We start from the raw sequence: 24073 nt of genomic DNA, 5'->3' as shown, positions 1-24073 counted from the left end.
ACACCACGTCTGAGCAAAGCCGAAGGTGCAGATCTACACCTGATCCTCTGAATGGAGTCGATATTCAACGCGGTCTCACTGTCCAAGCAGGTCAACAAAGCACCAGGAACATATGGGTCATATCATACCTGCCGAGGCAAGGCCCACCGCACGCTGCATTGTACGGAGTTGCTCGAGTGTGCGTATATGTGTGTGCGTGTGGACAGTAAGCGTCTTGTTTGCATCACCTAAATGGAACATTGCTGAACCGTGTCACTGGAGCAATCAATAGACATACTGTAGACATCTGGTTAGTGAAGGTATGTAAAGTATGCATGTGTGTGTATGTGCGTGCATGGGTGTGAGGATGAAGGGTATTGTCCGGAGTCCTCTGAGTCATGTAATATTGCACGGCTGTGGTAACTGAAGAGGAGAGTTCCTGTAATGTTTTATTCATTGGAACATCAAAGATACGTCTAGGATGTCAAAACTTCAAAAAAAAAAATCAACTATATTCAACGCCAGGTCCACAGAGCGTACTGCAACATGGTTACATTCATCTCAGTTTTAATTTTAAATACTTTTTTCTCATTCGAAACGTAGCAAAAATCAAATTTTCAAAGAAGTAAGTTGTTACTTTCCGCCCAGCCCATCCCAGCACTAAACCTCTACACGATGATTCACATATAACAAAAAATACAACAAGAAAAGCAGAAAGAGAGTGAGACGGCCCGAAAGACAGACAGATACGCACGCACAAATACAGAAGCAGCAGAGAGATGAGTGCTAGTGTGAATAGGAGGGAGAGAGAGTATGCTGAATCCCACTCAGACCACCTGCTCATCAGTTCCTCTGGCACAACAGATACTGTCATTGTCCACACAAACACAAACACGCGCACACACATACTAAGCTCAAATATAAAAATCTCCCGGTGCGCTCACAGAAAGCCTTTCCCAGTCCCTCCCACATCAGATGCTGGGCACACAGACTTGATTTAAAACTGTTAGGTGCCATTCAATATGGGCTTGGTTTGGAGCCAAGCCTCGGACATTTCTCAAAGGTTCTGCTCAGTTACCTGCTCGGTTATTTGTTCCAGCACACTTCAGAAAAGTAGCTGGTGGTGTCTTCGTGTCACTTCCCTCACACGGGCCCCCGTATTTTTTTTTTCTTCCTGCGTTTTGGTTGTTGTTGAAGAATAATTATTTGTATAATTTATACCTAATAGAAAAAGATTACTGATCAGGAAGAAAAAACAAAAGTGTGCTCGGAAAAAGGGTTTGCCAATTAGGAAAAATGTCACAGCTGCAATACTAAGCTGTAAATATTTCATACAAACTAAAAAATAATCCAATTTAAAATGTTGTGGGCTCAAGCTAACATTTAGACGCAAACAAGGTACGACGTTTAGAACCAGTATGGGGTGTTTTGTGGACTGTGTCTCGACAGTTCCCCCAGCTCGCTGCCGCCTCCCCCTTCTGTTGTTGTCTATTGAGGGGGGATTCCATTGTAGAGACAGGTGCAGCTATGCATCAGCCCTACCCCCTAGTGAAGAAGAAAATCCACAATGTACACACAGTAGCACAAATACGTATTGCTACACAATATAATACACACAAGCACGTGTACAAGCACCCTGCACACCCCTCCACCACCATCCTCACCCCATTGGCTGTTGGTCATTGTTTGGTCAGAGTATTTGTGTGGGGATACTCAGGTACCCAAGGTAATGGCACCTGGGGTTATTCAGGCCTAAATGGCAGCTCTGGCTATGCTGCAGCCCACAAAGTGCCTGTGTGAGTGCCGCAGAGACTAATGTGCCTGTGCACACAATGTCTCGCTCAACTACAAAGGACAGGTGTGTGCATGTCACTAAATTGTCCCCCCGTTGTCTAGGCCTCTCCGAGTGGCAGGCCCTGTCCATTAGCCGCAATTTAACAGGATGATCAGAGTGCTTGAAAAGGGCCACATCAAACAGGTCTGGAGAATCCCAGGTGCCCGACGCAAACGCAGGCATCAGCAATAACCAAGCCCACTTACAGGCCTAATGTATTCTGTGAGGGAAATGAAGATGTTCCTCCTCCATCCAAGGCTCTTTTGTTCTGTGGCGGACAGACAGCAGGGATTGTTTCGAAGTTCACATGATGTCTGGGTGATGAGAGCGGTGAGGGCAATTATCTTTCTGAGATGCATATTAATATTTCACTAATGGAAGCCTAATGGTCCTGTTATGGTAAAGTAATAATATACTGCAGAGAGTTTAGAATACAAAAGCTGATGTCAAGTACAAAGGCAAAGCAAAAGCTCTGATCGTGCACCCAGAATTTCACCTTATGAAGCAAGGTTACAAGGACGCGAACTCACTTATCACTGTTGTGTTTATGCTGTCAGCTTTATGGTCAGAGCAAGTACAGAATCACAGTTTCCTGTCAGTGTAAAATATCTGCGCATTAGTATAAGTAAACATATCAAGCACTCACATCGGTTTTATCTACTGTATCAGCTTTAAGGGAAAAAACCTGGAGAAGTTCAATCCATCAGTCATGTCGGTCTTCTATGATATAATTTCTCCCGAATCTAGGGCAAGGTCCAAGCAGGACAGCGGAATTGGGACCAAAAGGACAGCACGTCCCAAGTTACCTTGTTGATTTATGACCAGAAATCTGCCCCTGTGGTGACCTTTATAGGTGTTGCCCAGACAGGGATGCAATGCTCGGGCTCGAGATGACAAAGCTTCTCTCCGAAGGTCATACCCTGCCCTGCAGCCACGTTCTCTGAAACTCATCACAAGCCCCAGACACACTTCTCCAACTGCATTAACTTCTTCTGGGAAAAGTGTCTAGCCGCAGGCCTTAGGATTGTGACACTAAAGCAATCATAACCACCTGCTCGTTGACGTGCCCCAACTGTGCTGAAGCGCGCCGTGCTCCATTCTCAGGTTTGCTACTCTCAGGCACACGCACGTTAGCTCATTTAACCGGCCGTTTCAGTAATCACGCGCTTTTTAGGCAGTTTGTTGTAATCTAAATGAGAAACAGGGACGCATCATGAAGTCATCTCTATCACCAGTAGAAGTTAGCAATTCAGTTTTACAGTTAAAGCAATTTACAATTAGAGCAAACATGCACACTGAGCAGCAAATCTAAAAAAAATAAAGAATAATTTTGAATTATGTTTGAGGGACATATACATTTGAAAACAGTATGTGACGGATGAGACAGAAATGCACAGAGTGAAAAGAAAGAGCGAGAGCGAAAGAGACTGGGTCCTTTTACAGTGACAGGTGTGCAACACTGGCTGGCCCCTTTGAAAAGCATCTATTTCCTTAGCAACTGGACGTCAGCTCAATTCAGCCAGGCGATTTTAGCAGATGGCTTGGTAAATACCTTGCCATGTGTTCCTGAGGAGAAACTACAATGCATCATGAAAGAAAAAAAGAAAACACATACTTGCCCAACACACCATATTCACAGAAATCACACTTCTTTACCCCATCGAAAAATCATGTTTGTGTTCAAAAAGGCAAATGTGTTTTCATACACGTGTATTTAGGTTTTACACTTGCAATTCTTTTATTGCTGCCTTTGCAAAGTTAATAGCAAATGTAATATAATCTTTTATGACAGCTAAAGGTCTGATTCCATTGTACAAACCCTTTTGCACGTACAATCAAAGGTACAGGAACGGGCCTTGAACAACTGGAGACAATAATGATCTGTCTCTCTGACACACTGTCGACATGTGTGTGGAAACATTGCAGATGGATGTTTCAGTGGGAACATTTAAGGCTTAGAGACAAAGAAAAAAGTATTTTTTACTCTTTCTTCTTAATTATTCCTTCTTGTTATCTCTTTGCTATACTGACAGCCCTTGACCTTCCAGTTAATCTCCCTCTACATTCAATCTGATTCCAATTCTTTCGCTTTTGCATTTTCATCCTCACCCCATTGTAGTTTTTCTTTGTCCATCCATCAGCTCCATCCATCTTCTTAACCACCTATCCCAGCTGTCACTGTGCAAGGGTACACCCTAAACAGGACATCAGTCCATCACAGGTTTTCTTTGTTGCATTCTCTGGTCCACTTTCCCTGTCTTAACCATATTTGTCTCTCTTCTAATTCGTCTCTTCCTTCTCTCTGTCATGTGCTGCAGCTGCGCAGGGCAGCTGGGACCAGCTGTACAGTTAAGTTCAGCTACAGACCCTGTCATTAACATCAAGCCCCCTGAGTGGTCCAGTGCTGGGGCCTTGTGGTCATTGTGCATGTCTGGTTGTATGTGTGCATTCATGTGAGTGAGTGAGAGGGGCACATCCTCTGAAAATGGGGATCTATGTTTAAAAATGGCTATAATTTCTACACAGTTAATGCAGTACTGTATGTAAACCCTATGAATTAAAACTGAAAGTCGGCACTTCATTGACTCCTTGTTTGAATGATTTAGAAGTACAGTGTGGTACAAAGACAAAATTGCAAAAAAATAATGTGATTACTGACAACTGACCGCTCATGGCCTATACTTCATTTCTGCAACTGCAGGCTGGTTGGTTTAGTGGTTGCTGTGGTCCTTACTGTCATCTGGCTGCTGTGGTCAGCTGCAGAGCACAATTTTTTGGTAATGTTTTTATACTGTTCATAAATCAACAAGTACAATGTTGGCTTTTATTCCATTTTTGAGAATAAAATCGCTTCAGTGAACACAACCGCGACTCTGCAGTGGCTCCCGCTCACGTTGCCTTCTGCAGTCACTTCACCCAGAACGTGCACATATGCATTGTGTGAATACGCTACCTGGATATGAAGCCAGTGACATCTCTCACACAGCTATTACATCCTCATCGTGAGTCCTAAGCTTACAGTAATGCAGGCAAAACCAGCCATAAAAAAGTCAAATAAAATAACTGTGGTAACCTATAAAGGTTTCAGTTGCAGACGAAGTCCCACTGTCGAAGAAACCACAGATTACTGCCATCCTTTAACTCAATCAGTCTAACAGCTATAAACATTAAAATGCTGTATTGAATCTTCCAAGTAATAACTCACAATTAAAGCACTGGCACTACTAGAGGATCATTGTCATGAGGTGGTTTGACCATTTAAGGTTAAATGTGGGCGTGTAAAGGACAGTGTGAATTGTGTATAAGGGGAACACCATCTGCAGGTGCGAGTACACATGGCTTCAAAACTCTGATTTTTTGGCGCTTTCACCATTTTCACCATTTTAACAGTGTGTTATAAAAATGTGTCCGCCCAAATCGTCTAGGGAGCGGAAAAAGGACTGCATGAGTCCCACACTGTGCTCCAAAACAGTCGAGTTTTTCTGACCACAGAACATGAGACTTACTGGTGAGGCAGCTCGGAGACATCAGAGACATCTGCAATCTCCTTCCTCAGGCATGCTCACACTTTTATGTTTGTTTTGAATTTTCTACGTGCAGCAAGATTTGTATACTATAATTGCTGTCTTGCATAAATGTAAACAATTTTTATGGTAGGTTTATATAGCTCTGTTAGAAAAGTCTATATCTGGCAGTAATAAACTAGAAATGACGTTGAATAAACTCAGTGAAACTAAATAAGCCTTTCCTCTGCCGATCTTAAATAACTGAGTTTACTACCTTTACAAATGCGTTGTTTCTTTGATGACTGTGCAGCCTTCATAAGCACTGTTTGTCATTTTAGTTAGATTTCTGCACACTACCTGAGGTTCTATCCACACTAAAAACCAACAAAAACACCCTAAAAATGTATTTGTAAAATGTAAGAGAGAAATGGTCACTTATATGGAGCCTTAATATGTTTTCAGTATACATACAACCAGTACAGAAGCTGTCTATAAAGAGATGTAGCTGTATGTGTGCCTGCCACTGCTACTGTACAGCATGTTAATGCACATGAACAGAGCTTTGTGTCTCCTTCCCTGCCCACTGCCTGTTCACCATTCAGCTCCCCATATGCCGCTCCCCTGCGCTCCTCTCATCCAGCCACTGGGAGCTTGATTAAGCCTGACTTGTCACCAAATTACACACACAAAGTTTACATGCATTCCCCGGCTCTCCAGCTGTTGCAGATTTGTTACAAAGAATAAATCTTGAAGCAGTTGACTGAGCAGGTCTGGGGTGTCTGCCGCCTCATTGATAGGGAGAGATGGGACAAGGGTGGGGGTTTTGGGGGGACTGAGAGAGAGAAAGACGAGAAAAACAGGCAGAAATTACATGAGAGGATCCAGGTTGATTCAGAAAGTGACCTTTATTTGCATCTGCTTTGATTACCTCTATAAAGCTCTTTGAGCAGAAATCTTAATAGACTGTTTATTTGCTTTCTTCGTGGAATCAGATGCAACACTACAAAGTGCAAAACTCCCTCACACAAAGGGAGAGGTTGTGGTGGCACATACACAGGACGAAACTAGCAGCGATGTGGGAAACAGTGTAACAGTCTAAGAAATGTCAGTGAACTTTTGTGACTTGTAGCAGAGCAGAGAATACAACAGCTACTGCTGTAGCTGTTAAAGCAATTTTTTCTTGTTCTTGCTTTCTAAAATTTGAGCTCCTCAACAGTTCAGGGCCTTGTTGTCAGTGAGTGAGAGGTCCAAACATCAGGCAGGTTGGTTTAGCCCCAGATCATTTTTATTATGGTGCCATGCTGTTTTATATACACTCATGCTTTGTTAGGTACGCCTGTTCAGCTGCGCTATTAGACAAATCTCTAAGCACTCAGTGGGGTTAGACATGTAGACATGTTCAAGACAACCTGCTGATCTTCAAACTGTGCATCAGAATGAAGGAGAAAAGTGATTTAAGTGTCTTTAAATGTGATATGGTTGTGTGTGAGTATTTCAGAAACTATCATCCATCCCTTCGAAACCACAGTGTATGCATCTCCTTATGACTGCTTCCAGAATAATAAGAGACCATGTCACCAAGCTCAGATCATCTCAAACTGTTTCTTGAAGATGAGGTCACTGTACTCAGATGACCCCCACAGTGAGCAGATCTGTATCCAATGGGACGCCTTTGGGATGTGGTGGAACAGCGGAGTCATATCATGGATGTGCAGACGACAAATCTGCAGCAACTGTGTGATGCTGTCATGTTAGCATGGACCAAAATTTTTAAGAAATGTTTCCAGCACCTTGTTGAATCTGTGCTATGAAGAATGGAGGCAGTTCTCAAGGCAAAAGGGGTCCAACATGATACTTAAAAGGTGTACCTATCAAAGTGGCTAGTGAGTGTAAATACTGCCCCAAAAAGGGAACAATTAAATCAAATGTCACGTCTTTACTGACTGTTGGTTAAGAATAATGTAAACCAACAGCAACATCACTGCACTGTACATACACTAAAAAAAGCTGTAGCTGGTAAAATAAAAATCCTAAATCAAGCATATTTGCATTAATAATATCAGCTTCTTACCTTTTAAGAACAAATCTACTTTAAGAAGGAGTGAAATTTGAAGACTTAAAATCAGATTAGCACCAGCTACGGCTGATGAAAGTTAATGGAGACTGCTGTGAAGTCAGTGCACTTGAAATCTTGATGTTTCCTCTCAATAAGCAGCTTTTTTCACTTTCAGAAAATGACACGATTCTTTTTTCATCTGTTTCTCCTCTACCTTTCATGATTATGATTTCTCTCTTAGATCATTTAAATGGCTGTGGCAGTAATTGCTGTGTGGGCATCATTACCCAAGAAAGCATGAATAAGACACAGTAATGAGCAAAAACCCTGGAGCTCGCTAGACCGTTGATCAATACCATTAAACAATGTGCACTTTGAGCTGAGCTGCGTTCGAGAGCTCAGACACTCAAATGGATATTCCTCATAGCACTAATGGCTTTGAACTAGGCCTCCATTACCATGTATAAAACGCAGCTTATTAACATAATCAAATCTCTCTCTGTGTTTTTTTGCGTCAGAGATAATATGAAAAGACAGGAGGTTGCTAATGTAATTAAGCGTATGCTATAATTACTATCCCCTGATCACATGACCTCTTCTCCTAACAAAGCTGAATAAATAGTCCCATTACCCTGACTACTGCGTTGTGATTTGGTTTACATGTTGTCTTATGTTCGTAAGTAAAAACAACATGACTCCGTTTACCAATCGTGCTGCATGATCACAGAAACTCAAAAGCAGAACTCTCTGTGTTAAAATGTAGGAATTTCAATAGTTCAGACAGGAAGGGCAAGCCTGCATCTTACAACAAGAAAGATCAGTGGGTTTAATTAAAACATTTTAATTTGCATCTTATGGCATTGCAGCCATCTCAACTTGCAGCCCTTTTCTCCCTCCATAGGCCCAATAAATAAATAAGAAGCTAAAGGAGAAATTATTACTATTTCACTAATAATTACTAGGATGCTAATGGCTATTGTATTGATTGCTCTGCCCTTTGCGATCAAGGTTATATGAAAATGTAATCAAAAAAGCTTTGATAATTCCTGCTGAGCCATGAAATTAGAAAATGTAATAGAGAAGCTTAGCTGCAAAGTCTTACCTCCACTAAACCTGAGGAAAATAAGTCCCACTGTGCAAAGTAGCCATCAGTGTACTCTGATTTCCTGTGAAATTACAGTATACTGATTACTGTTGCAGCTTTTTTGATGCAAATTCACTTCAGTCTTTAAATAACAGCACTTACATGGGGACACCAACTCAGCATCTGCCAATTGTGTGTATAGATATATATATATATATACACGTGTGAGTGTGTATGTGTCTATATCTGGTGCACGTTGTGTCATCATTAACATGCATCTATTGTGTTCACTAAGTTTAATATGATGTAAATGTGATGCTGAAGGCTAATGGAATGATTGATGAGGTTGTGAAACTGATCACTGGAATTGTGTCAGTTAACAGTCACCAAAAGCACAATGAATGACTGGATGATAATGATGCATCCACATAGCTGCAGATGGCTCTACTGTACGGTAGAATTAAACAATGGCTTCATAAATAACCATTTAACCCCTGGAAGCATTTGCTGTCATTCACATTTTGAAGTCATTTCCACAACTCAAATCTCACTCAGGCAGAGTATATCAATTGTGTCAACTCATTAAAAGCACATTCTTTAATAGAGGCTTGTCCTAGAAATGAGATGCTGTTGCCAATATATTGAGATTTATAGTGCAACTACTAGCGCTCAGTGTGCTTCTGGAATTCAAAAAAAGAACTGTTGCAGTACGACTGTGTGGAGCCAGCAGTGTGCAATGTATAAAACATAAACGGCACGAAAAAATTTCTAGCCACAAAAGGAAAAACAAAAATTCATCCACATGTTTTGATGCAAAACATTTGCTCCTTTGCAACACTCACAAATTCAGACACTAAGTACATGGCAGTCCCAGCCCCGTGCATGTCGATACCCTCCAGACATCCTCCCCCATATCCCAGAAACCTCGCTGTGTTTAGGAATCAGGCTCAACCATGACTCTGCGTAGCGCCTGGGAAGATATCACCACACGTCCAAAAATTTCCATCAATGGCGGCTCAACTCCTCCGCAGCAACTCTCTGATAGGTTAATCCCTGTATCACACTTCAGCACCAGTTCACTAAGCGGCTTAAAAGGACACATTAGAACGATGACAATGACCCGCTAATGGTGTTACATTTCTCTGAAGCATTATGAGCTATCTTTGTCACGTTTATCTTATAATGAGATCTGTCAATTTGGGGGGAGAAGATCCCATGCAGCAGCCAAGGACGTTGATATTTCACATAATAAATAATGACCTAGAAAAAGGAGAAAACAAACCTTGATCCCTCTCCCCTGATCTGTTTTCTTTGCAGGCGACAGAGCGGGCAGCCCCATGGGGGCCTTGGAGCTCAGACCATTTAGATTACTGGCTGCTGTGCAGACCCAAGTCCTCAGGGCCACCACAACACCCCCAACCACACCATGTGTGATTGATGACTGCTGCTTCCCATGAGCATTTTCCAACATTTCCTCAAGGAATGTCCCCTGAAGAAAAAGTGCCATAATTCATCAAGTTATTACTATACTAAATTTAAATAGTCATTTTGCACCTATAATTTCATTATAATATGCATTTTCATTTTCCTGCTTCATCCTAGTAATAGGGAATAGCATAATATAACCCACATAGATGTTATTTTAGCTCAAGACATCTGTATTACTCTAGAGGCTTTACCTTACAATGTTAAGCGCCTTGAAGAGACTGTTGTGATTTGGTGCAATATAAATTGAATAGAACTGAATTTAATTGAATTACTATCATGAAAAAGGGGATTTCAGAAAAGACTCATCTTGTGAACTTTTTCTGAGTAGCTAAACTGTGGAACCTCTTTCTACTAATTTTTGCTAAGTGAAGCATTCAAAATTGCATTTCAGTGATAAACATCAGCTGATTCATAGTGTGCTGTGCAGCAATTTCCTCATCCAGGCAGGGTATTTTTAGGTGTTTCTGCTAAATGAATTTTTCCTCTAACCCTTTTTTCCCCCCATTTAAACTATTCAAAGTAATTTGATCAAAATAAGAACTTTCCAAATTGTTCTGCCCAGAACAGTCATGACATCTAAATCCTGAGCGAAGTAGATGAACCTGTTCAGTTTTTGGTTTTTTTTAAGAACAGTTTTAACAATTTCTGCTGAAATCTGTCCAGCCATTACAAACTATAACACATTTAGTCTGAAATAAAAGGCATTACATTTAAGTGGTCTTGATTTCAGTTGGGTTACTTACTATTTAATAGAACAAAGACTGAGACGTTGCCCTTTTAACACTTAATGCTCAGATTACTAGGGATTATAAGTAACAGGACACTCATCCAATATATTCTTCTTGGGCGGCTGTATTTCACAGCACAAAAGAGGTCATGCTCCTGGAAGTCCTCAGTGGATTCAGTCAATGAGCGTAAATGCAAAAAAGACACAATAAATATGGTGGTGCTTCTCTTATAGCATCAGTATCATCGTCATATTTTAGTCGGTTAACCCTAAGTTTACTTAAGAGGCAATGAAAGTGCTTATTAAGGTAGTGAAGATCAGACTAAAGGAAGTAACACACAAGAACACAGTAGAGCTGAAGATGATGATGAGACCATAACATCACTATGGTTAAGCTAAGGGGCAAAGCCTGCAAGCATAATTGAAAGCAAATAACCTTGAAGATTTTTCTTTGAAACTTGTCATTATTATTATTAGTAGTAGTAAAACTGACAGTTTTGTTGAGATTGAGATTATTATTTTCAAGAGAGACATGTAAAAAATGAGATAGACAGAAAAAAAATTATATATTGTACGAAATCAAGAAAGTCATGTGCAAGGCTACTTGCAAATTAATAACTACTTGCTTTTAAAATGTTCCAGTGAACGTATGAAATTTCATAGTTTATTCCATTTAAAATATTTAAATCCAGTTTTCCCAAGTTTAGTGTGAGATGTTAAAAGTGTTCTGTGTTCTGTGACCTGACAGTGTAAGTACTATTTTTGAATTCAATTAAGGTACAGAGTTAAGCAGGCAATTTATGGCAATTTATGCAGTAGAGCCTTAAAAATAAACACCGTACAATGCTGTTCTCTTTGATTCTCTAGGGAGGACCACCCCATCTTTTCATTTACTAAGATGCAATACACATCAAAAGGCTTCAAGGTTGGATGTCAATAAACAATATTATCACAATCAACCACTGACAAAATTTTAAATTGTGCAAGTATCTTATGACTTGTGAATGAGAAACACTATTTGTTTCTGTGTTGAAATGAATTCAGTTTTATTTTGTAGCCCCAGCTCACAACAACAGTCACCTAAAGGTGTTTTATATTGTAAGGTGGAGACCGTACAATATCAGAAAAAAAATGAGAAAACACTTGGCAACAGTGGGAAGGAAAAACTCAACTTTAACAGGAAGAACCCTCCAGCTGAAGCATGTGACACTGATCTTGTTTAAGTTAAGTTCAACTTAATTACATAATGTGCCAGAACATAAGCAGCTTAATGCAAACCTTAAACACAAAAGTTTCACAGTCTATTGATACTAGCCATGGCAGGAAGCTCACAGTTCATCACACAGTATGCTGGCAAACTGCTTCAAGTTGACAGTAAAAGAAACAACATGCGCTAGGCTAAGCTGTTGTAATGGATTGCTACAAGCAAAAAACAATTATTTATCAAGAGTAAAAAAAAAGCATAGTTACTGGGAGTAGAGACTGATGGTCGAAATGAACGAGCAAAAACAAGTTAATTATGCAACATCTTTTAGTTTTTTGTTTTTTTACATGTCCTTTGTATATTAATTATTCGATCTTGGTGATGTCGTTCACGTGGGTTACAGCACAGTTGCAATTAGATTTGCCCGAGCAACAATTTGGATGATTGAAGAACTCATTTAATGGGATGAGGGGACTTTGTTGTCTTGTTTTATTTTAAACACAGCTAACACAAGGTTAGGATGACCTACATCATCATTGGTTTATAACATTATGTATGCCATATCAATATGATCTGTGAATATCTATTTGAAAAGTTTAAAGAACACATTGTCTGTGTACACAGAAGTAAACATATAGCCACACACACACATATACGATAAATAAACACACTCATCCAGACAGTAGTACCGCTGTCTAGGACACTAATCCAAAAAGCGCTAAGCTCTATTACTTTTAATTATCCCTGACAGCCTCTTGCTTTAATCTACACAAAGCACGTGCAAACGAGCTGTTACACTCTGCCTCCAAGAAAAGGGGGACAGGAGAGGACGGCAGGCTGCCTGCCTGCCTGCTGAGAAGGCCCTCTCTGTGCATGACATGGACATGGGCTTTGGTGACCCGGCTGGCGCTCGCCTACGTCTCCCCGCCGGCTGAAGGCTCTGGGGCCGCCATGTGGCATCTGCTGCCATGGGGCTGTGGATGAGACTGGGGCTGCGACTGGCCCTCTGTTCACTACGCCTGTCTATTGAGCTGCAGCACATTTCTGGGACCTGGTGCTGTGTTACAAACCAAACCGATTCTACATAGGAAGTGGCAAGGTCACCCCTCGCTCAGCCTGGAAGACCTCCACCTGCCACATTCTGCTAGGCTGTCATGCTACATAGAGATGGGTGGGGGTTAGGGTGGGGGCACTTTGTTCAAAATTCAAAAGGTAATCCCTTGTGCACTCTCCTTCCATACACAATATTATTCCCTGCATTACAACAAATAATAACAAAAGTACAAATTATATGATGAGCTTTAACCGACAATTTAACCTAAAGGTACAAAAACATGCAAACTATCTATAATCTGAACCTGTACGGTAAAGTTGGTGATTGAGCTCATTTATAATGTTAGCTATTCTCTGGCAAGGGAAGAGGGCGTGTTTAGCCCTGAAGGTTACTTCTTGTAAATCCTTGCATAGTTTATTCAAATAGTGCCCTAACCATGGTCTCCAGGACCTTCCCCTTACAGCAAGCAAAGCATGACCTTTACATTTGACGCTTGACAGTTCTTCAAATTCACCCAACCAGAACAGATTAATGCATATTTATGTGTTTGTTAGTGAGCAGTGGATGCTCTCCATCTCTTCGAGAACAAAAGACAAAAGAGCCCTTAGCAGACACACACATGTGCACAGCGTGCATGCGTGCTCACTCACAATAATGCACACCGATAACACTGACAATATCTGCATTATTATGGATGTTTTTTGACCAGGTGGAGGAAAACAATCCTAAGATTTAGCGCTGTTTAAAATAAAGGGCATTCCTATGGTATTAATATATAAAGCGCCACTTAAAATCACAGTGACATAATGTACATTCGCAAAACTGTACTAAATCATTCCAGTTTTTAATGCTACTTCCCTGCGTTCATTTTGTCATAGTTGGCAAGTAACTGCTTTTTTTTTTTTAACATAGTTGGTCTGTTTTACACATTGGCACCTGGTCGGGGGAAGACGCAGCCAAGATAATCTATTTAGACTGGCCAGGTTGAAGGCTGTCATATATTATGAGTATATGGCCCCTCCTCAGATGGTAGTCTGACAGTTTCAGCCAACCAGAGTCGAGGTCCAGCGGCCTTTACGTCTGTCGCCGTGTATGGATGACTGTGACTCTCCAGTCTGGTCCGAGGATTCAAATTTCACAGCTTGAGGAAGGACCTGGCAGACATTTCAGTAACACAACATCAGCCTTCTGTTTTTTGCTCAGTACCACTCCTTGAAAAGCGCAGGAGTCTAAAAAAAAAAAAAAAAACGCTTCAAAGAAAATTTTATTTGAAAATATTTTTGCTATCATGTGTTACAATAAGTCATATTTAACATAGCTAGGCAATCAAAGCTAGCTGAAAATACGCAGATGTGACATTCAAGTTCAAGCATATTTTTTTCCTTTAACTACAACAAAAAATAAAGATTTCTTTTTTAACCTGAACTCTTCTATTTGTGCAACAGTAAATCGTTTCTTGCCTTGCTCATGTTAACGTGGTCTCTTCATGCTGTGTGTATGTTTGTGTTTCGCTTTGCGTGTGGGAGAGAAAGCTAGAGAGAGGCAGCACGCATGTCAGTGTGTTTACTGGTTCATGCTCGTCATTGAATAGACTCAAGGTTAGCTGGGTAAGGTCCAAGGAAACAAGGTGCAGTAGTCTAAACACAGGCAGCTTTTCCCTTCCATCTTATCAAGGTCTGAGATGAGAGATGAGAGGGAGAACAGATTAAGACAGTTAACCTCACTCTTCCAGATAAAAAACACCAGGAAGCCAGTGAAGAGCTAATATGCAGCAGCAGTAGCACTATAGCTCTTATGCATAATGATACAGTGTTTTCCAGCAAAGCAGCTATTAACAATCTAAACCCTAGAAAATTTTCACTTCTGTGTCAGAACAGATTAAATTACAAACTGGTTTAGAAACTGTGAAAGAATAAACACCATTAGCAAATGGCTTCTAGTGGAAGATGAAAGCACAGATTACATTCAGTTTCGCACAGAAAAAAAAGAAACAAAAAAGCTATTCCTGTAGAAAAATGCTGCACTATTACCGAGCCACCCACTACCCCAGTTATTTGGACGTAGTAACCTCCACGCCTCAGTGCTGCAGAGTTCTCTGGCGCAGCGAAAATCTAAAAAGCCACATGTGTGGGAGCTCAGAAATAGTGCTCCATTAAAAGGTCCTGACTCACCTTGTTTTAAGCACAAGGTCTAATTGCCAGCCTCTTTTCCAGAGGGCCAGAGCAGCAGCTGGCAGCAGGCAGTATCTACAGGGATAGCCGCTAACGACAGTGCATCCAGCAAAGAAATAAGGCCCGCAGACCCTGGCTGACTCACGAGCATTCGCTCTATTCTGAGATAGGCAAACACCACAGGAGACAAATACGCTGAGAATACCCTCCCTTACTTCTCACCATACGTTTGACTTATAAATGGTGTTTATTATTCGAGCTCTAGCTCACTCAGTCTTAAGTGTCTCATATTAAAGGAGTCATTATTCAGTATGTGGTACCCAGTTGTTTAATAATTTAAATTAGTAACATTCAAGGCCTGCTCATTTCACCAGAGACTAATTTTTGCAAGATATTAAAAGCAGTGATGAAGGTGAACAGAGGTGCGCTGATTCCTCTTCCAGTGATACATCGTTGCTATTAAAGGTTAACAGCTGCAGTGAAGCTTATTTTAGGCAGACCAAACAAGGATGATTTAGGTGTGTAGTACATTATGTACTAACTCGGCCCCCCTTCTTCTTCTTTTTTCTTTTTTCGCCTCTCGTGTTTTGCTTCACATTATGTTTCTCACTCCCTGTGTTGCAGGTGTGTGAAGGTTAGATGCAGTCAGATATAGATGAACAATGAAAAGGTGGCTCCATGATGGATTGTTCAAAATAGAATAAGCTCAAAGAGACGCGGACAAAGAAACAAACTCGTATACAGGAGCGTTTGTGCTCAGTGCAAGCGTGGGAGAAGCATTTGTATACACTCCCGAGCCTTCAGGACTTTAACCAACAATTCATAGTGGACACCTCCTTAGGGCACAGCTGACCACATACACGTCAGGAGCAGAAGGCAATCCTACGCAGTGCAAACACAGCACACTGTTGCCTTTCTTTCACTGCTGGCCTCACATCGCAAAAACACCCAACACGGAGGTGTGACTGACTCCCACACTGGCTTGCTCACCTTCATGCACCCTCATTCAATTATTCTCCTTCCCAAAACTGCAAAGCCTCACGGAGGTTCTCAAGGTGGATGTCAGACCCAGCAACAGTGACCCAGCTTAAAGATATTTAACTCAGGCTACTTAATCTAATTTCTGCCAAACTGCAGGTGGTTAGAGAACATTTATTGAGGTGGGAAAAAAGGGAAAAAACAGCATTAATTTTAAACCTGCTTATGTGGTTTTACAGTAGAAATGCTGAGGCTCTGTCCAGCTGGCCTTGTAAAAGTCGTGAGCTTCAGCAAGGGCTAGGACAACGCCATTTGTCATAACGTCAGCAAATTCAATAATTAATGGGCCGTATCCTATCACGGCTCTCCAGTTTGCCACCCCCCAGGTCTCAGATCTCTGTCCCCCAATGTTCAGGAGCATATTGTAGGCTCTCTCTGTGGTTCACCACGAACATTTAATTTCTCATCATTATGAGATGTCCAATTGCATCCAGACAGTTATTTGCTCACAATGACAAACGTAAATAAAAAAAAAGCTCCCAGTGAGACCCATCCCACCAGGGAACCAGCATCTAAAACGTAGTTATTGACCAATATGAGTAGTTTGACACAGATGACAAAATTCCTCATTTGTTCCGATTCATATAATGAAATAAATATACTAAAATATGGAAAATATTCATTCTTGTACAAATTGTAAAAACTTGCACTTGTTTATTTCTATGCACTAAAGAGTATCCATGCCTCTGCAGGTCTATGTTCATGTGCACAAATGTGCATAACAGTCTCAGCGTTTGGTCTTGTAAGCACAAGGCCAAGGAAAAGAGATAGTGTATTATTAGGGGCCAGACAGGTGCCAGCCCAAACACAGCTGGCACCTGGGGATGGAGAGGTGGGCTGGACACTGCCACAACGCTTTTGATTAATGTAAGAGCGAGCACTGGCGACTGCAAGAATGGTTACACTGTGCCCTGCTCTGCTCCTGCCAAGGAGGTGCGTGTAGGCGAGGGAGGTCCATCACTGGCAGCAATGTCTCAAAGCTTAGAGTTTTAAAAGAGTTACAGTGTTACTGACAATGTTATAATGTCCATGTACATGTCGTACATGTTTAGTCCCACAGAGGCCAATTTAAACAATTATGGTCCAAAGTACAGACATGCTGGTACTTGCGTTACGAAGGCTCTTGGCGTGCTGGGCACAAAAAATACATAAATAAACATCAAACAAACAAACTGTTTTTCTTTCTGCGCACTTGCGTTACAATCAGCTGATTTCAGTTCGTGTGCTGGGAGGTGGAAACTGGTAGAGCGGCCGACTGCTTTTGAGGAGTAGAGATATGGAGATTACTTTCCTTTTTATTGCACAAAAGGTAAAGATTGCGATGGTGAAATGCAAACTGCATCTAGGACAGAAACAGCCACGTTATACCGCTAACACAACTTCAGCCCTCAGCAAGCATCTGCACAGACAGCATGCAAACACAAAGCTAGCCAAGAACCCAGAGTGATGTTATAAAGCTGAGTGAATGCCAGCCCGAGCCCAGGCCCTGATCTTTAGCAGGTAACAAAGGCAGTGATGAGCAGTTGGGCTTGGAGCACTGTAGCCTCCATTTCTGGCTGTACATGTTTCTACAGTAGAATCACTGTAGCGATCATTGTGAATTCCCTTTAGGGTGGTTTTCCACTTTGCTTTGTGTTCAGATATTATAAACTTAAAGAAAAATCATGTGTGTCATTAGGATAGGGATCTATGTTTGTGTGTGAAACTGCAGCCTAAAATCAGTATTGTTAACTTATAATTATGTGGCAATGCATTTCAGGTCACTTTACAGAGTAATGGGAAAATAACACAGCATGTAGCATAACAAATTGCTGTAAATAAATAATGTGCTGTATTAATTTAAAGAGCAATGTAGCACTTTTTTGTTGGTGGTGGTGGTAACAAATAGGTAGTATGGTAGCTAACTAGTAATCAAGCTAATAATTTTCAGTAATTAAACAGGATTTCGGGTTGTTGTCCAAGACATTGTTGATTAATTTCTACAGTACTTCATTTCTCTTCTGAATTTGCATGTGATTATTGAATAAATTTTCACCTAGCACTAACTTACAGTGCAGTTTTCAGTGGAATATTATGACTGTCTTTATGTCTTTACGAGACGAGGAGCGATAAAGACAAAAATACATTTGTTTTCTGTGGTTATCAATCCATCACACAAGCACTAAAGAAGTACAGCTACTTGTGAAAATCATAATTCTACATTCTCCCCTCTTCATCCATGTCCTCTACTAAATCCTACGACCACACAGTTCAAACAACAACCACTTCTAGCACGAGCGTGTGTTGAGGCAGCCTGCCCTCCCTCGATTTCTTTGTTGATGTTGACATTTAGCCTGATACCAGAGGAGGTTCAGTAGTACATCACATCAAAGACATCATGAAATGCCGCGATAGAGGAGGGTAAGAGATGTGTTGAATCAATAGACAGGGACGCTGTTTTATTCACCCTGTCATTGCATTTCATTATAGTTTTGCATAGCATGAGTGTGCTTTACCACAGCCTCCATTAACACTACACCGGATGCCGTCTCTGAGACAACATTTCCCTCTTTGCATCTTCCCCACCTCTCCACCCTTTTCCTCTTTTTCTATCCCTCTTCATCAGGCCACACCTCCCTCACCCTCCACCCATCACCCTCTCCCCATCACCCTCTCCCCCAGGTGGCTGTGGGGCCGGCCTGTCTGAAATGTGATAGGCATAATCCCATTTAGTCTAATTGCATCTGCGGGAGAGCAGCCCTATGTGTCCCATCGCGTGCCCACCGAACCCCTTAGAACACATTATGCACACATATCACACAGAAACCTCCTCAAAGCCGAATCAAATGTGCACACACGCGTGCACATGCTGAGCTCGTGCATAACACATGTACTGCGCTGCACATTTCTTTGTTTGTCCTTATCGATAAATTCTCCAAAAGTGAGACACTGATGCTGGTGGGGGTCTGTGCCCAGTCTGCCTTAGCATAGATGAGAGAGTCAGACAACCATGATAAAAAGAAGAGTGCTTTAGTAAATGGCCTAATGGAAAGACTAAGGGTTTAATCTGCGCATGTGTGCGCATGTGTGCACATGTGTGTACGCTTCTGTGCAGCGGCCCTTGGGGGTTGTGGTCCACCATGTGAAGGGATGATGCTGCTGCAGGGAGATCTGGGGAGTGGTCCACTGCAATGGAAGCTTTAATGAGACTCTGTTCTCCCAGGCTACTGTTCACATACTAACACACCAGAGTGAAGAGGGGCAAAGGCATTGGGGCCAGTGGCATAGCAGCACATTAAGGGTCTATTTATTGTCACTCAGAAACAGTTCGTAAAGCTGTGTCGCCACAGAAAGTGTTGAGCCAACCAGGGGGAAACGCTACAAATAAGGCGATTTCTGAAGCTACAGTATCTGACCATTCAACAAGTCTAGAAGTTATATGAAGCCTGGCCATGGATTTAATCTGCGATATAGTCCATGTTGACATTTGTAGTGAGTTAAAGATTTTTCGTGATATTAAAGCTACTTTACTGTAGTACATCATGCTGTTTTTTTGTTGTTTCCTTTTTTGTTTGTTTTTTATTATGCGCCTTTTCCGAGGGAGGCTGTGACATACTGAGCAGTAACAAGGCACAGATCAATCTGCAACACAAAGGAAATCAATGCTCCGGAACCGAGTTACTCCGATGGGCTCAGTGCAGATCATTAGATTTGATTCGAGGAATAAAGGACCATTAAAATAAATGAAAATGAAAACAGATTCTGTGGAGGAATTTATTTGCATCCTAGGAATATAATAATTGTGTTGAAGATGCCGATCATCATAAACATTGTTTCTGGAGATGGACGGCAATAAAAATAATGACTCCTTCACTGTTTTGGTACTTTCTCTTAAATGCCAAGCATCACTGCAAACATGCTTGTGGGGGGAAAAAATACATGTGAGTCATAATCTGTGAAATGAAACTATTATCTTGAAAATAATAAATAGATCCACTCTGCATAATGCGATATCACACTTACAGAGTGCCATTCGGTACATCGTTTTGAAATAAGATCCATATGGTCACACTGCTTTGGAGATAGGGAAGGGAGAATGCTCAGTCACCTGTTATTCTAAAGTATGGCTAAAACTGCAGCGCTGGTTTTCAAATGAGACAGCTTGAAGTGTACCTGTACTGTTTAAGAATAGCCACTACATTACAGAATCTCCAGCTGTTCCTTTATCCCCTACTCAATCCAGTCATTAAAATTTTCACATCTTTTCAAACATTTGTTGAGAAAGCTGCTAAATCACGCTCTGATATCTAAGCAGTAAACACAAATCACAAGAAAAGAAAGTTAGTGAAGGGATGCAAATATTAAAAAGGAAAGTCAGAGAGGGGCGGGGAATAGAGAGCTTGAAAATAACCATCTAAGCTTGCATATTGCAGCAGCGTTCACTTCTTAAAGTTGAAGGGTTTCTTTCTGTCTATGTGTGGATTTGTGTAACTTTATGTACTATACATGTAATTCCACATGCATGCATGCCCTCGAGGTCCTCGAGTCAAGGTGTGTATGGGTGCAAATTCGATTACACTCGAGTTAAAGCAATTTCCTGTGGAATTCAATTCTTGTCCTCCGTTGCAGGTGAGATCCCCGCGGACGTCTGTGTCTTCTCAAAGAAATAAAGCACCTATAAACAGCAGCCTTAAAAGGAGGGAGTAGAGCCAAAATGCAATTAATATGCAAATTCAGGAGGAGACTTAATGGGGGAGCCTTAACAAACATTCGTGTGTTGGGAGATAAGGCTGTTTTCAGGTTGTTTTCCTCTAACCTCTGCCTGTCCAAAGTCAAAGCCTTGGGGAGCTGAAACTCTCGAAAAGGCGTGGATGTTGCCGGTAATGGATTATTGCAGTGGGAGACATAGGGCAGGCTAGGGCCGTGTTTCAGAGTGCGCGCTGTTTGTCATGTTGCGCAGTCGTGGAAAATGGCAGTCAGTTAAGTGAAACAATTCACTTCCTTCCTTTTTATATTATCCTGTCTCTTTCTTCCAGGAGTGAGCAATTTGCTGTGAATGCCATCAGAGTTTAGAGGGCAGAGGGAGGAGATGTAGAATAACTACCCTAAGGTGAGAGACGGAGGGCAGCAGAGAGAGGAGAAAGTATGCATTCAGACTGTGAATTCATTTCCCTTTCTTGGAGCCAGCAGCACTTCAAGAGGTTTATGGAAGACACGAAGAAGGAAAAGATGAGACCGCTGATGTGGAATGGTGTTTCTGATGATAGAGGCAGAGGAGAACGACGAGTATGAATCGCAGTGATGGAGGAATAGTGAGGCTAGTGGTTTACAGGAGGGAGAGATCAGAGAGAAAGATGGACAGGTTTGGGTTACAGGCTTGCAGGTCAATGCTGCAGTCGAGGCCACAGCAGCTCCGTCTGATGGATCCAAGTCCCCCGGGACTCTACCCCCTTTTCCATTCCACCCCCACCCCCGCCTCTTCCCTAATGATTCATCCACCACCTCCAGCCCCCCGTGCCTTCACTATGATTCACACCCACTCCCCAGGCTAAATTATTGCTGTAGTCCCTGAGAGAGCTCCATCACTCTCCCTCCATCTTCGGTTATCATCAAACAAGTATATGAGCTGAGACCAGTGCCTGATTGCATTGAGGAGCCCAGCTCAGCAGTTTTTATGAGACTACGCGTATTTGTTCGCACACTCGAGCTCACACGCCGCTGGCTTTGATGGCACTTTAACAGGAAGAGTTTTCAATCTTAAAATGCTTGAGTGTTTACAACTGATGATTCAGAGTCGATTTAGTGGAGGGCAGTGTAATTCCACAGGCAGGACACTATAAATGTTGATTAGATGAAGGTTGAGTGGAATATCTAATCACCTGGGACCCATTGGTATTCTTTTCATATCGTGTAACCTCGGTGGAAGAGAGCAAAGAAACAACTATAGTACATGATCCCTACCATCGTTCGTGTTCTCCAAACAGAATAATGTGAAAAAGACGATCAAAGGTTAAGATATGATAAGGTGAAACGCAAAACATCATCAGCCTTTAGTCTGTAGAACTGTCTGCTTCAAACTAATTGACACCACATCTATGAAGCCATCAGCGTGACTACGTTAGAAGTTTGCAGCTCAACAACAAACATATCATCTACAAACGACGGGCTAAACTTTCCCAAATTAGGATGTTACGCCAACTTTTGTTTTTTAACGCTTGAGATTATGAGGGTGAACATATCAGAATTGGCATATGTTTGGTCTAATTATCATTTTTGAAAGCAGGTGCATTCTGGGAGAGCTTCATCTCCAGCGTCTGTCAGTAACAGCAGCTACCCAGACCAAGCAGGATATAAAGCCAAAAAAAAAATCATATTACAAAGGCAACTGTCAAATTTATTGCCCAGGACATAAGGATTGTATTTTTTATTTTTATGAATAGTTCTTGTGTTGGGATTGTGAATTCATATAGTTCGATTTCAGTATGTAAGGCGCAGGCTGGTCATTGAGTATGTGACTGACCGCTTGGATCCAAATGAGAGATATGTCGTCATCAGAGGGTGAATGTGAGGTTCTGTGCAGACGTCTGCATGGCCTCCAATTTGTTGTGACCTTGCAAACAAAGTTCCTACACATGCTAAATTATAAGGGCACCGCTATGCACAATTAGACTATTGGTGTAGAGGAAATTACTCTGGCATCGGCATTTATTTTGCAAGTAATAGCTGCCGGTTGCCCAGTAAGTTCATTCCTTATCTATAGTCTACTGTAGTCTGTAAACTTATACATATCACATTTAACTTTTGTAGTTTTACAGCATTGTGCTGGGTCAAACATTTCAAATACAGCATTACACCAAAACCTAAGCTTGCTGTTTTGCTTTGCATATGACTCTCAGTGGTTTAGCCAGTAAACGGTACTTGTACTCTGCCAATGATCTGCACACGCTACATGCTCAATGCAGCCAAAGTGTTAGTCTTCTTTAAAAGAGACATTTCAATTCTGTCAGCATCACAAAACTCTATGCAAATACAGCCTGTCTGCATGGTTAGGTAGAGGTGAGTGAGAAAATATGTGTATTTGTAATTTGGGTGAACAAACCTTTTAATGCATCCACACACAGACACAGATCGTCCTCCCACTCTGCCGCCAGGCAGGCACACACCGGGGATGATCTGGCTTGTTCTGGCCCCGTGATTAAAGTGTACTGCGCTTACCTGCCCAAGTCCAATCAGGGGCCCGTACTGATTGCGGCAGCTTGCAGCAGACAAGAGATGTCGGGGAGGTGGGGGACTGGGGAGGGGTTGGAAGCTCCATCACTGGTGAAGTGACACTGTGGTGAAGCCATGGCAGGGTGGCAGGAAGCTGCAGCCCCGGGGAGGATCCAGCTCTGCTCTCCTCTTCACTCCTCTCTGGCCAGACGGGGTGAATCAATCATCTCCAAAGATGTCAGCATCTGCCCAAGCAATTTCAGATTGGAATAAATGGCAGATGGGGATGTTGTTCCCTCTGTTTAATCAGTTCCACCAAATGTGGTTTTATCTCTTATAAAATGAAACCATCTGTAGCACGTAGGTGTAAGGATCAAGTGAGGGAGGACGGAGGGAGAGGGTGACAGAGGGAGAGAGGAGAGATGTGCGTGTGTTTGGAGTGTGCACGCATATGTGCATGTGTATGCTTTTTAATGCGTATGTGTGTGCGTGTGTGTGTTTTTTGCGCGTTTGTGGCGATGGAGGGCAGGGAGAGAGATGGAACACTGTGAAACAGACGCAGAATAGTGGGAGTGAAATAGGAAAAAAAAGAGAGAAGCACTTATCCATTATAAAGAGGGAAAATGTAATCTTAGTGCAAGCTCACACCTCCACTCTAATCTCCTCTTTCTCTCTCAAAGGAGTACCACCCAGGGGCCATCACCATTATATCTAGACCCATCTATTTCCTTCTCCTCCTCCAAC

At 41.8% G+C, this 24073-nt stretch overlaps 1 long non-coding RNA gene across 2 annotated transcripts in view; it reads right to left on the bottom strand.

The window, feature by feature from the left end:
- LOC102078006 (uncharacterized) overlaps positions 1-24073 on the bottom strand; it is a 66593-nt gene that overhangs the window by 18529 nt on the left and 23991 nt on the right. For both annotated transcript variants that reach the window (XR_270123.3, XR_002057412.1), the window contains exon 2: positions 23336-23574. This is a non-coding gene — a long non-coding RNA (uncharacterized LOC102078006). The remainder of the gene's footprint in view (positions 1-23335; positions 23575-24073) is intronic.

The sequence above is a fragment of the Oreochromis niloticus genome, linkage group LG19 (genome assembly GCF_001858045.2).
Source record: "Oreochromis niloticus isolate F11D_XX linkage group LG19, O_niloticus_UMD_NMBU, whole genome shotgun sequence".
In the NCBI taxonomy this organism is placed as follows: domain Eukaryota; kingdom Metazoa; phylum Chordata; class Actinopteri; order Cichliformes; family Cichlidae; genus Oreochromis; species Oreochromis niloticus.
This window is presented reverse-complemented; position numbering and strand designations above follow the sequence as displayed.